The sequence below is a fragment of the Ruditapes philippinarum genome, unplaced genomic scaffold (genome assembly GCF_026571515.1).
Source record: "Ruditapes philippinarum isolate M1 unplaced genomic scaffold, ASM2657151v2 ctg1982_1_1_1_1, whole genome shotgun sequence".
Lineage (NCBI taxonomy): Eukaryota > Metazoa > Mollusca > Bivalvia > Venerida > Veneridae > Ruditapes > Ruditapes philippinarum.
This window is the reverse complement of record NW_026860784.1, coordinates 113,480-126,696: the sequence shown is the minus strand read 5'-3', so window position 1 is coordinate 126,696 and position 13,217 is coordinate 113,480.

The window sequence follows — 13,217 nt, the reverse complement described above, 5'->3', positions numbered from 1 at the left end:
CGTAATTAATCGATACCAACGTGAGAAATAAACGTATTTAAATAATTAGCAATATTCATGTCCATATATATGCAAGTAGAATATAAACATAAACTTCAGCTGCTACTATTTATCGGATAGACATCAGCTATCTTAAAAACAAATGGCCTGTTAAAATGCCATGTCCTTTTGGAGTTCATGTATACATGTATGTGTACAAAGGCTTATTGCCTTAATTAGATATCTTAAAAGAGGGAAGAATTATAAGAAGACAATCTTTTAAGTGAGATAGCAGATTTTCAAAACCGAGATACAAGTGAGCTAGTTAGATACAATAACATTTTCACAACTAGACATACATTACGGTAACATCATATCATCAGTCATGGTTCCAGACGGGGACAGTTTTGAACGATACATTCGTGGTTGTGTCACTATACACAACGAAACCGGTGTTTTAACTGCCAATATACACTAGTTAGATTCGAGACTCGTTAGATTCAGTTGTTGTTTTTTTCTTCTACCTCTATAAGATAGTTTTCACAACCTATTGCCTTCGTGGTCAATTTCTACGCATCAAAACTCCAAACCTGTGTTAAATAGCCGATAAACACCGCTGAAACAATGTATTATTTCTTAATCATAACCTTGTCTACGCAGCTACTATGACAGGGACGGACATCGATTAAACAGACCAGTATTACAGTTTCATTTTTACAAAAGCTCCGGAAAAGACATCTTATAATTCAAATTTTTATCGGTTAAGATACATTTCAGTTTGATTTTTTTCTGGCAGTTTTATGCCATTTATATTATTGGCAAACTTGAGTGTTCTACATTTTACAATTATAATTTAAAAAACGGTTTTAAGTCGACGGAATAATGTTCTGTTATAAGAAACTGTTTTAATTTCCACTTTTTTAAACTATATAAATGCGCATCAACATTTTAATAAAAGCATCATATCGTGTTTAACAGTGGCCCAGTGTTATGATTCCAGTTTGCATAGGTTCGAGTGACAATGGTTTATATTATATTTCTCTGAATGTACATGTATTTGCAAATTGCAAAAGTAAACGTTTCTGACTGAACTGAATGCGTCCATTTTCTTTATGTATTAGTAATATCATTTACGTCACCAGCGAAAAATGGACGATCGCCTATTGTGAAAACTTAAACCGAAATGTATGCCTTTTTCAGATTCCTTCTTATTAAACTCTTTTTTTTCTATTGACGTATAAGAAAATGACAATGAATAATAATGATCCGTTCTGGAATACTTCGGTAAGGGAATTTTTTATTTCGTTTTAACCTACCTTAAAAACAGTTTATCAATAAACGAGTAAGAAGTAAATGTTCGGAAATGTTGAACTATTCTATCTAATTAAATGAACAAATCATGTATATCGAGTTGAAAATGACCAAAATCATGTCAGATATAAGAGCTAAATGTACACTTATTCATTTGCTGATTACTTTTTATGTACATACAAACCAACCATGTTGACAGTTCATTTGTTCATGTCAAATTTTAACCGCATGCTGTTCAGTGGTTATTTTCTAAATGGATGCCGCCCTATATGACCTCTCTTCTAGTCACAAAATTTTTGAAAATTTCATTAGGATGTTCAATAAAAAATGGCACTGTCACTTGTAACGTAAAAAAACGTTCATGATATTGTTATATTTACATTTAAATATATCAAAGAATAAACGAGATTTTAAAAAGATGTTCCGGATGACAAAGAGTCGGCAAAATATATTCAAATCGTTATAATTTTTCGTTCTAGCGTATGTGTTCGACTGACACTTTACGAGCTATTATTTCGCGATGTAGTAACGTTTCATTTAAAACCAGCGCCACATTCGAGGAACACATTTCATCCATGATAAATTGAAAATGTTTGATTTACAGATACATAGAGTATAATTCCCAAATTTACATTACTTACCTCCCTTACCAAAAGTGGCAGACAAATGGATTGACACAATATGAAAACATCTATTTTTGGTCAATTGTCAAAATTCTTTTAATACATATAGAGAAAAATATTAATATACGCACCAAATTGAATATGTATAAGATGTTCATCAGTTAATAAGAAGATGACAGTATTAAATCAGATTTTTTTTCTATGTATATGAAAAGAATCAATTGATGGATCAGTAACTCTATAAATTGACAAAAGCCCATCACTTATTTTAACTTCGCGCGTGTTCATTGTAACTGCATTGTATACAATATATTTTTTATTGGCTTTTATAGTAACAATCGCAGGTGTTTTTTCTTTCTTTTTTTATAATCAATACGTCATATTTTTCGCGCGTGTTCATTGTGACTATATTGAATACAATATATTTTTTTTGGCTTTATAGTAACAATTCGCATGTGTTTTTTCCTTTCTTTTTTTAATAATAATCAAATTTACGTCATATTTTAATAGAATTTGGTTTATTTATACACATTTCATGGTGAAATGTCGGATAAATTGTTATTACTAGTCAGTATTATTATCATCATTATTTTAAGGCAAATTTGCATTAAAGTGGATTTGACGATCAAGTTAGAACATCAATCACAAAAGTAGCACATGGAATTCATTATCTCCGTCCATTTGAAATTAATTTCCGTAATACATAATGGTTAAATACAAAACAAAATGGCGGGTGTCAGTATTTTAATCTATTGTCTCCCGCTAAAAACGCAAGTTTATAGGGTAAGTACGCACTGTTTGCGATTTTTGTAAAACCAACATTTAAATGTGCCCGGGAGTTAACTCATTTTCGTTTGGCCGCCATTTTTTGTTTTTTGTTTACTGCTTTTCTATAGACAGCAATGTCTGGGCTATTTTCAGAAACGCTTCCCTGCCAGTTGTTGTTTTTCATTCTTGTCTCTCTGTAGTCCTTACATCTGTATTTCAGCACGAATAAGTCCAGGACGGCACGGTCGTGATCCGTGTATGTCTGTGATCTGTACCATTGTTCGATTATTTTCTCGTCGTCCAATGTTTCAGTCACGTCCCAGAAATAGTGCTCGAGCTTGCTTTCCCGGCCCAGCATCATGCACGAGTGGTTAAACTGAGACAGGTATTCGTGTTTGCAGCCGTCATAAAGTAAGCGCGCGACCTTTTCCAGTTTGTTCACCACTGCCTTAGCGTAATATGTTTGTAATGAAACTCCAACATGCACATTAATCTGCAATGGGCGACATTGAGCCGTTCTTCTCTGCCAGGTTTTCTCCCATGATTTAATAATAATGATTATGATAGAAGAAAGAGAATAATTGTAATATTAATAATAATGATAATCACAAAAATATGATAATAATAAAAATAATAATAATAATTCAATCCTGCACACGGATTTCTGTGTTTAAAGTAATAAACCAAGCTTAAATTGAGATTAATCAATAATGTTTATTGAGAAAACATTTCAATACACACACATACTGCCTATAATCACTCATTCATGCATCACTCTCCCCATTGGTTGCCAGGTAAACTATCCGCCATCTTTGTTTTTCATTACGGAACTAGCCGCCATCTTTATTTTTAATTATGCAAATATCCGCCATCTTTATTTTTAATTAAACATTTTAAAAAAGGACACTTTGCCTTTTAAGTGCCATTGAAAACCACTTCAAAAGGATATTCTACCTTTCAAGTACATTGGCAGACCACTTCAAAAGGATATTCTACCTCTCAAGTACACTCGAAGACCACTTCAAAAGATTAACATTACGTCATAATCCCCAAACCTAAACTGCTCCTGCTCACAACTCCCTCTCGCTCTCCGAATGACACTACTGTTGGTAATGTTTGTTGGTTTTATGGTTGGGGTAATAATGGATGGAATTTCATTGAATTTCATTTTCTTTCGGAATATTATTCACCGAGCTCTTAGAGTACTTTGGCCGAGAGAAAAGCCTGACCTCGTGGGTTATATCAGTGTTCAATGGAGCGACTCTATGCATTGGTAGGTATACTCGATTGATTGACTGTTTTTTTTTTGTTGTTGTTTTTGTTGTTTTTTATTGTGTTTTTTTTTTTTTTTGTTTTTTTTTGTGGGTTTTTGTGTGTGTGTTTTTTTGTTTTTTTTGTTTTTTTTTTGTTTTTTTGTTTTTTTGTTTTTTTTTAATTGAAAACAACAAAGAATGAGTTTTGGTATTACAGTAAAACTTCACTTATAGCGAACACGGTTATATCGAACTTCCGGTTATAAGGAACAATTTATTTTGGCCCGAATTTTGCCCTTCTTTATTTAATATAAGAATATACGGTTATAGCGAACACGGTTATAAGGAATTTTCGCTTATAAGGAACTCATTTCTTAGTCCCAATTTAGTTAAAAGTACAGAAAATTACACTTTTATAACGAACTCCAAAATATCGGCTATCCGTAAATAGATCCCGCATTTTCAACTTTCGTTTTCATTGGCACTTGTTCAAATGTACCGTTTATTGTTGTATATACTTCAAGAAATCTATTAAAATGAATTTGTATCGCAGTAAGTAATAGCATAATCCATTGAAAACAACAAAGTACGCTTGATTTAAATGAAAGGAAGAAATCTATATCTTTCACAAGTAAAAGTCACTCTTAAAATATATTAGAAGATATTCAATATAAAAGGAAAGAAAAATCGAAAATCATGGTTATTCCTAATCATGGAAAGAAAACGAAAAATACTGAGTTTAGAAACAAATAAGGGAGTAAAATTAAAAATGAAAAAGCAAAGGATTTTCAAATTCCAAAAAGTTTCGGGTATTGTGTCTAAAATAGAAATAAACGACTAATTTTCTTAATCAAATGCTCTTCAAAATGGCGGACGGTAAACAAACAGTTCGTTATATGTAAATCTGTTCGCTATAAAAACTCCTGATACAAGGAACTAATTCGCTATATGCTTACAAGGAACTCCGGATATAAGGAACAGATTTTGAATGTCCCAATGTGTTCGTTATAAGCGGAGTTTACTGTATCTGTAAATTTTAAAACTTATTCTTGAAGCTGACTAGATTAAATTTGTCCTGTTATCTTGTCTGTATATAATAGGGTTGCTGACTTATTTCATGTTATATTTTTGGACAAAAACACAAAAATACTACAATATGATTATTTGCAGTACATCCGCTCTGCGGGGCGCCAAGAGTAAACACGAAAATACGACAAAGTAACTGTGACTGGGAGAAAAAATTTAGTTGTATTATATCGTAGTTACTTACTTTTGAATGTTAATGTGTCATTAAGTCACGCATGTCATTATTTTACGTACACTTATGTTTTCTTTTTACTTTCAGGTCCTGTTGCAAACGTGCTTGTATCAAGATATGGGGCACAAAGATTATCTGTTTGCAGCTCCATTCTGGCAGGCTTTGCTGTGTTTGTAGCCACATACTCTCCTAACATTTATCTCATGATTCTACTCTACGGACTTATTGCTGGTAAAGATTTTCTTATGTTACGTACATGTGTACTTTTAATAACTTTAAAAATCCTTTACAAAGAGATAAGTTTTGATTAGTATACCGGTATAGTTTTACAAATTTTTCTTTATTATATGCTTGAAAATGAAATATTGAGAAATATGGATAAAATAAAATGCGTATTTTCATTTTTCATATTTTCACTGTAAAAAAAATATTTTTCACTAGTGACTTGCCGGACTAATTTCTTCTGAATTCAGCCAACGCACACAATTTAATCGGATGTTTTTCAAATTGAAATGTCAAAAAAAAGAATCAAATGTATCAAATATACAGAAAATTCAAGTTTTTTGCTAAAACTACAGTATTCATTTTCATCCTCCTGTGTTTTGAAAATTATCATATTTCACTCGTGGCTACCGCCACTACATATAGATTGTAAAATGAAATGATTTGTCACAGGTTTTTCCCAAACCTACCCTCTGTACAAGGTATTAGACTCATTTGTACGTGTAGAATATTACAGTATAGAATACAGACTGTGCTAAACCTAGGGGCTTATTCCAGGAGATTGTCAAAGCTGGCACAAGCTTAAAAACACGCTTTACGCCTATCATGCTATTTGCTTTTTTTTATCAAAATGTGCCACCAACATGTCAACCACCAGTCAACCCTGTTCTGTATTATCACTTGATACAGCAAAGTCAGTCATAAATAACATAATATAACATATAAATTAGTCCTTGAATTGTTGATATCTGTATTTTCCTTAAAATATAAGTACATTTTGCTCAATGTGGATTTTCTTGATATGTTTTGCTCATCTGCAGGCAAGCAGCTTTATCACAAATCTTTCCTGAGATATGACTATTGATTGTACAAAAATACCTAACAATCTAAAGTCTTTAAACTAGTTTATTGTCTGTGTTTATTTCCAGGCAGTGGCCTTGGTGTTATTTATCTTGCATCAATAGTAATGATAGGCCGTTATTTTAGTAAGAAACGGGGATCTTGCCTTGGGATTAGCGTATTGTGGCAGCGGCGTAGGTGGGTTTTTATTTGCACCACTTATGGAGTCTTTGATTGCGGAGTATACGTGGCAAGGTGCAGTGTGGGTTGTGTCAGCGATTGTTCTGAATTGCGTTCCTTTAGGAGCCCTTCTGAAGCATTTAAACACACTAGAAAATGATGAAAAACCTGGTCAAACGGAAAGCATCAATAATCCGAACCAATCCGAATGTAGTTTCATTCAAGAAGCGTTAAACGAGTTAAAGTTGTTTAAAACTCCGTGCTTTATCATTTATGGAGCATCCTGTTTCTATGCGCAATAGGTAGGGTAAATATTTACAATCTTGGTAAAAATAATACGAAAAAAGTTAAGTGTATACAATGTTGTGCTGAAAATTTGAATAAAGATCAGTTAAAATACTTAACGCCCCCGTGAATTTAATGCGCTAAAAATAATATTTTAAACCATATAAAGCATATTTGAAAAAGCTGAAAAGTAGTTAAACCGGGTTTTATTTAGTTTTACTAGGTTCCATAAAGCGTTTCCGGATACCCTTTATTAGTCCCCTACCGGTTTAACCGGAGGGGACTTTAGGTTTACCCTCCGTCCGTCTGTCCGTCTGTCTGTCTGTCCGTCTGTCCGTCTGTCTGTCTGTCTGTCAGTCTGTCAGTCCGTCAGTCCGTCCGTCCACAAAACTGGATCCCGCGATAACGCAAAAAGTACTGAAAATTTTTATGAAACTTGATATATGGATAGATGGCAGTATGGAGATTATGCACGTCTTTTTCTTTTCTCCCTATGTTGAAAATTTTGGTTGCTTTGGCAACAAATAGTCTGAAAATATGGCAAATTTAACACATAAACTGGATCTAGTGATAACTCAAAAAGTACTGAAAATATTTTTATGAAACATAAAATATGGGTAGATGGCAGTCTGCAGATTATGCACATCTTTTTCTTTTCTTCCTATGTTGAAAATTCTGCTGTCCGTCTGTCTGTCTGTCTGTCTGTCCGTCAGTCCGTCCGTCCACAAAACTGGATCCCGCGATAACGCAAAAAGTACTGAAAATATTTTTATGAAACTTGATATATGGATAGATGGCAGTATGGAGATTATGCACGTCTTTTTCTTTTCTTCTTATGTTGAAAATTCTGGTTGCTATGGCAACAAATAGTCTGAAAATATGGCAAATTTAACACATAAACTGGATCTAGTGATAACTGAAAAAGTACTGAAAATATTTTTATGAAACATAAAATATGGGTAGATGGCAGTCTGCAGATTATGCACATCTTTTTCTTTTCTTCCTATGTTGAAAATTCTGGTTGCTATGGCAACAAATAGCCTGGATTTCAAGATTTCTGATTTAATTTTTTCAGCTTTTTCACTATAAGTTCTTTATTTCTTAAGGTGTTTACTTCAAACTTTAAATATAAGTTTCTGGTCATCAACCACATCATAAGTGACAAGGTTTACAACTCTAGCACAAAAATTATCAGTATTACCTCCCTTGAACTTAGAATTTTTATGGAAAAAAATGTTGTCTTTTTTAAATAACTTCTTTATTTCCTAATGTATCTACTTCAAACTTCATATATATGTTTCTTATTATCACTCAACATTTTTGAGAAGGTTAAATACTCTAGCAAGACTTTTTCCAGAATTATGTCCCCCTTGAACTTAGATTTTTTTCGAGAAATTGGTATTTTTTACTCCAACTTCTTCATTCCTTATAGGATTTACTTTAAAATCCCACATCGTAATAATATGACAAGGTTGTATAAACATAATTGCCTTACTAGGCAGGGAAACTTAACACATTACTGTGAAATAGACAAACTTAGAACTCAAAAGATTTAAGTTCATTCATGTTATTCATTCACTGGTAAAATTGAAATCAGAATGTTGCTGGGGTTCTAACCGGTAGGGGACTTATGGATTGCTTGCAATACTATGATAATTGCTTGTTTAAAGTAGTTTTCAAAAGTGTCGGGGAATAAAAAGTACATGTATACTTCAAGGGATACTGGAGGGGGGGGGGGGGCTACAAGTAGTACCTGGGATGACAGTAACTCCAACAGTCTAAGTAAACCGAACGACGTAAACAAGCTGGATAGCTTCCACTTCCTCTCATAAAAAAATCAAAGTCCCTAGCGGGATGCGAACCCACAACGTTTTTGGGCTTTACGTTACGTAATTGTGGTCAGTATAACAAAACATATACAATAAGGCAGTAATTGTGACATTATTTACCCACGCCCCTCGACCTGCTTCGTTTGACATTGTTGAGAGGGGAGAGTCGCGCGCGCGCGCACGTATGCGCGCGCACACACACACGAACGCGCGCACACACTGCCATTTAATATTAAAATTAATGTACTTAGTATTTAAGGTACTATTCAAAAATTAATGCAATAACACAGAAAATTGTAATAATGAAGGTTTCCTAAATACAGTTTTTTCATCTTATTCAAATTTTAGGTTTCTATGTACCATTTACCTTTCTCCCGGACTTTGCCGGCGGCATGGGAATGCGCCACAAGAGGGTGCCATTTTGATTTCTATAATTGGAATCACGAACACAGTAGGCCGGGCAACAGCGGGTTGGTTGATAGACAGACCTTGGCTGAAACCTATTAAATTCAACATGGGATGGCTAATACGCGGGGGTGTTGCTACAATTTTTGTTTCAAGATATACAACGTTTATACCGCTGTCAATGTATTGCGGTCTGTTTGGACTTACCATAGGTAAGTACGATATAGTGACATATTTTATCATTCAAGCATCGGCGTTGATTTAAGGAATGACCCACCTAATTCATTACCTCCTCGGGGACAATAAACGGAGTTATCTGTTGGGCTTCAAAAAAGTGGTTGTTGAGAATAAAATCTTCTTCTTCAGAACATTTTAGTGTAGCTATAGGCTATGTAAAATCTTACGATTTCTTGTTCCATGTATCTGCCTCATTAGTGACCGAAACTAATTTCGTTGCATTTTTTTATTAGACTACCAAATATCAAATATCATAAGCGTATGTTTTGATATTGAATATCATTTTCAATATACATGTACATCTAATAGCATCGCGGATATTATATTATTAATCTGAAATGGTAAACTTTAGCTAAAAAATTCACACTTTTTGTGGTAAATTGTTTTGTGTTTTTGGTATTGTGGAGTGGAAAAAAATACCGTTATACTTGTATTTGGTTATAAATATTTTCAAAAATAATGACGTCTGATTTCAGCTGTTTTTATAACTTGCCAACCAATCATATCTTTGAAATTAGCAGACGACGGGCAGATGGCCTCGTTTTATGGAATGGTTTGTTTTTTACAAGGCGTTGCATCTCTGAGCTCCACTGGCAGGTATTACGTACACTCCATTAATTTATTTATTAATTCATTTATTTATTCATTTATTCATTCATTCATTCATTCATTCATTCATTCATTTATTTATTCATTTAAATTTATCTATTTATTTATTTATTTATTTATTCATTTATTTATGTTTGTCTTATAACATTATGTGTTGCTTTTGTTGTTTTTGTTTTTTTTTTTTTTTTTTTAGTTTTTTTTATTGGGGGGGGGTGTTGTTGTTTTTTTTCTGTTTTTTTTTTCAATACAAGTGAAGTTTTCCAAAAGGAAGAACAATCTTGAAACCAGACTGAAAATGCCAAAATACGGAGTAGTAAAGATAAATAGATAAATATATGAAATAGAAACATAGTATTCTCTTTATTTATGGTTTTATCACATGTGATCAAATCTGTGATTGTGACTTAATTCTATATAATTTACCATTTTCATGATAATTGTACAGTACTGCTTAAGACGTTGCACGGGGTGTGGACGGTAGCTTGCATTCACAACCACGGTCCATGCACAGGCTTAATGAAACTTATCCTGCAATGGCCTTCAGAATGGCCGTGTTTGGGCGTTTGTAAAGGTTTCATTTTTATCCGAACATCGGTTGTTGTTCCTCATGATTTTTTGTGTTTTATATGTTTCAGTCAAAATGTTTAAAATGGGAGATCCTCAGATCCTTCGTAAGAATAACAACAAACAAAAACAACACCCAGTTAAATAATCGTAGACTTGGTTTTATTTGGCCAGTCTATGTCATATTATGTATGATGCAACATTTTTCACGACCACCCCCACTCCCAAGCACCGGCTTAAGCGAGTCATATTAAATGTGTTCTATTACCTCGTAGGTATGTTGGCTGATACGACAGGCAACTACGCTGGAGCATTTTATATGGCCGGGGCAACGGTTTTTACAGCGGGAGCCATTTGTCTCCCTTTATTATCAAAGTGTCTAAATTGTGATACACAGACTCAAAGAACAACCGATGAAGAATGTGTTGTAAACAGCTATAATGTCGGGGATTCAACACATTTATAGAGAAACTTAGATTCTGGAAAACGAAATAACTTAGATTCTGGAAAACGGAGTAATAACTCAATAACTTTGATTCAGTAAACCAGAACTTAGATTCTGGAAAACTGAGTAACTGAGGTTCTGTGGAATATTTTGCAATACTGGGTAACTTAGATTCTATGGATTATTCTGGAAAGCTGAGTAACTTAGATTCTGGAAAACTGAATAACTTAGATTCAGTAAACCAGAGTAACTTAGATTCTGCAAAACTGAATAACTTAGATTCTGCGGATTATTCTTAAAAACTCGATAACTTAGATTCTATGGAGAAATTAAGTAACTTAGATTCTAGGGAAAGAAAACTGAGGGACCTAGATTCTAGGGGAAACCGAGGAACTTAGATAGTAGGGTAAACTCCGTAACATAGATACTATAAACAGAGTTATAAGATTCTTGAAAACTGCTCTTGTCGTTTCAAGATAACGCTAGATAAAATGATGTCGCAATAAAGCTATTTAAACCGTCGGCTATTGCTGTCATTATTTTTTTACAATAACTAATTACTAGATAGTAGATTTTCTTTACATATCAAAATAACAAATCATAGCGTCGATTAAATGCATTGAAATTTGAATATGTACGTAAATTGTATATGCATCGCACACACTTCGCCAATATAAGCAACTCGATGGCAACTTTGATAACATCTTGGAAGATTGGACCAAGTATAGATAGACAGTCAGTCCTGTACTCTAAAAAATTATCATCAATTTAGAAAACAAAATTAAAGGACCATGGTAAAGTATATTATCATTTCTGTTATCAAAAAGTAATTCATAAGAAGCTTGATTATCGATACTTTTGTAAGGCGCTGGAACTTAAGAAACAAACTTGAATTATATATCTTTATCAGTTAATAGGAGGGTCATATTTATGATTTGCACGAGAAAGTACATGTATAACATACCGTTGAAATGATTACCGATTTTTCTCACCACCAGTCTATTTCCGCACGACTTTCACGTGCAATGAACTTTAAGCAGGTCATTTAAATACATGTGGTTTTGTATTCTGGTTGTAAACATGGCTGAGATGCATTGTGATTTGAGACAGGAGCAAAGGAGCCTACTGCAAAATTAGGTTAATTGGGTAAATCGCGTAAAAAATGGATTTAGTTTATTGAGAAAATGCACCATGTCAGGTGGGGGTGTCAATGTTTCACGTAGAAAGAACTAATCTGCTAATGTTATGAAACCGCCCAGAGCGGCCAATTTCCGCTTCCTGAAGACATCAGCACTGTCATAGCCATAGTTTACGAAGATGCAAGTTATACCTTGGAGGAGGTAAGCGCCATTTCCACGGTTGAGGAACTGGTACACGAAGGCTGGAATTCTTGTGATAACTGTCTCGAAGTTCGTCAACAAACTTTTTGTATATACTACAAAAACAACTAGTCAAAAATGGTAATTTTCATTAAAATATAATTTCTTTCGTTTGAGCAGACGAATTAGAAAGAAATTATTTTCCCTTCAATCGTGTAAAGTCTCCGATAGGGGTCGCGATTAGCGCACGAAGTTTTCGTGCGTAACGGTAGTCAAGTTACGTGTCAGTTCAGCTTTGGGTTACTGACCATTCTACACGTCGATTATTTTTGCATGATGGAAAATGACAACGTGGCAAAGGGCGGCATAAATGGCGGCTTGTCTTCACCGGGCGAAACTTCACGGGTTGAAAACCAACTTCAACGAGTTCTTGACGAATTACAAACTCAGCGGGAAGAAGTTCAATCATTGAAACAAGAACTTCAGGGCAACAGCTTCAACGTGGCTTCAGAAGTCAAGAAGTTGAGATCAGAACAAGAACTCGTCTGGAAATTCCAGGGTGACAAGATTCAATTTATTCTCAATTCAGAGCTCGAAGAATTAGCCAAACAGGCTGTTTGGGCTCTTGAACATTGTAAATTCCTTTATTCGAAGGAGTTGTTATCAGATCTCACTGAGAAACTGAGAAAGCGCAACAAGTTGATCAGAATCGCCGACGGAAGTCCCGGGGGGCTGGGACACGGTCAGATCATACGAGGCAAATTCAATCGCAAGCGACTCAGAAGATGATGCGAAAATCAACAAGGCAGAAAATCGTGCGCTTAAACGAAAAAGGTCGAGTTCCAGGGGCGGCAAGGGCGGCAAGTCTTACGATAATAGTCCTGACACATCTGGCTACTATCACAGCAAAACATGGGGAGCACCTGCACCTTCATTTCAATCAGGGCAGCAACATACGTTTCCGAGAATGCAGTCCTTTCGTGGATTCTACGGGGCAGGAAAAGGCGGCGTTTCAGGCGCGAACTACGGTACAGCATCAGGGCCATGCTACGCATGTGGAAACCTCGGCCACTTCCGGTGGGACTGTCCA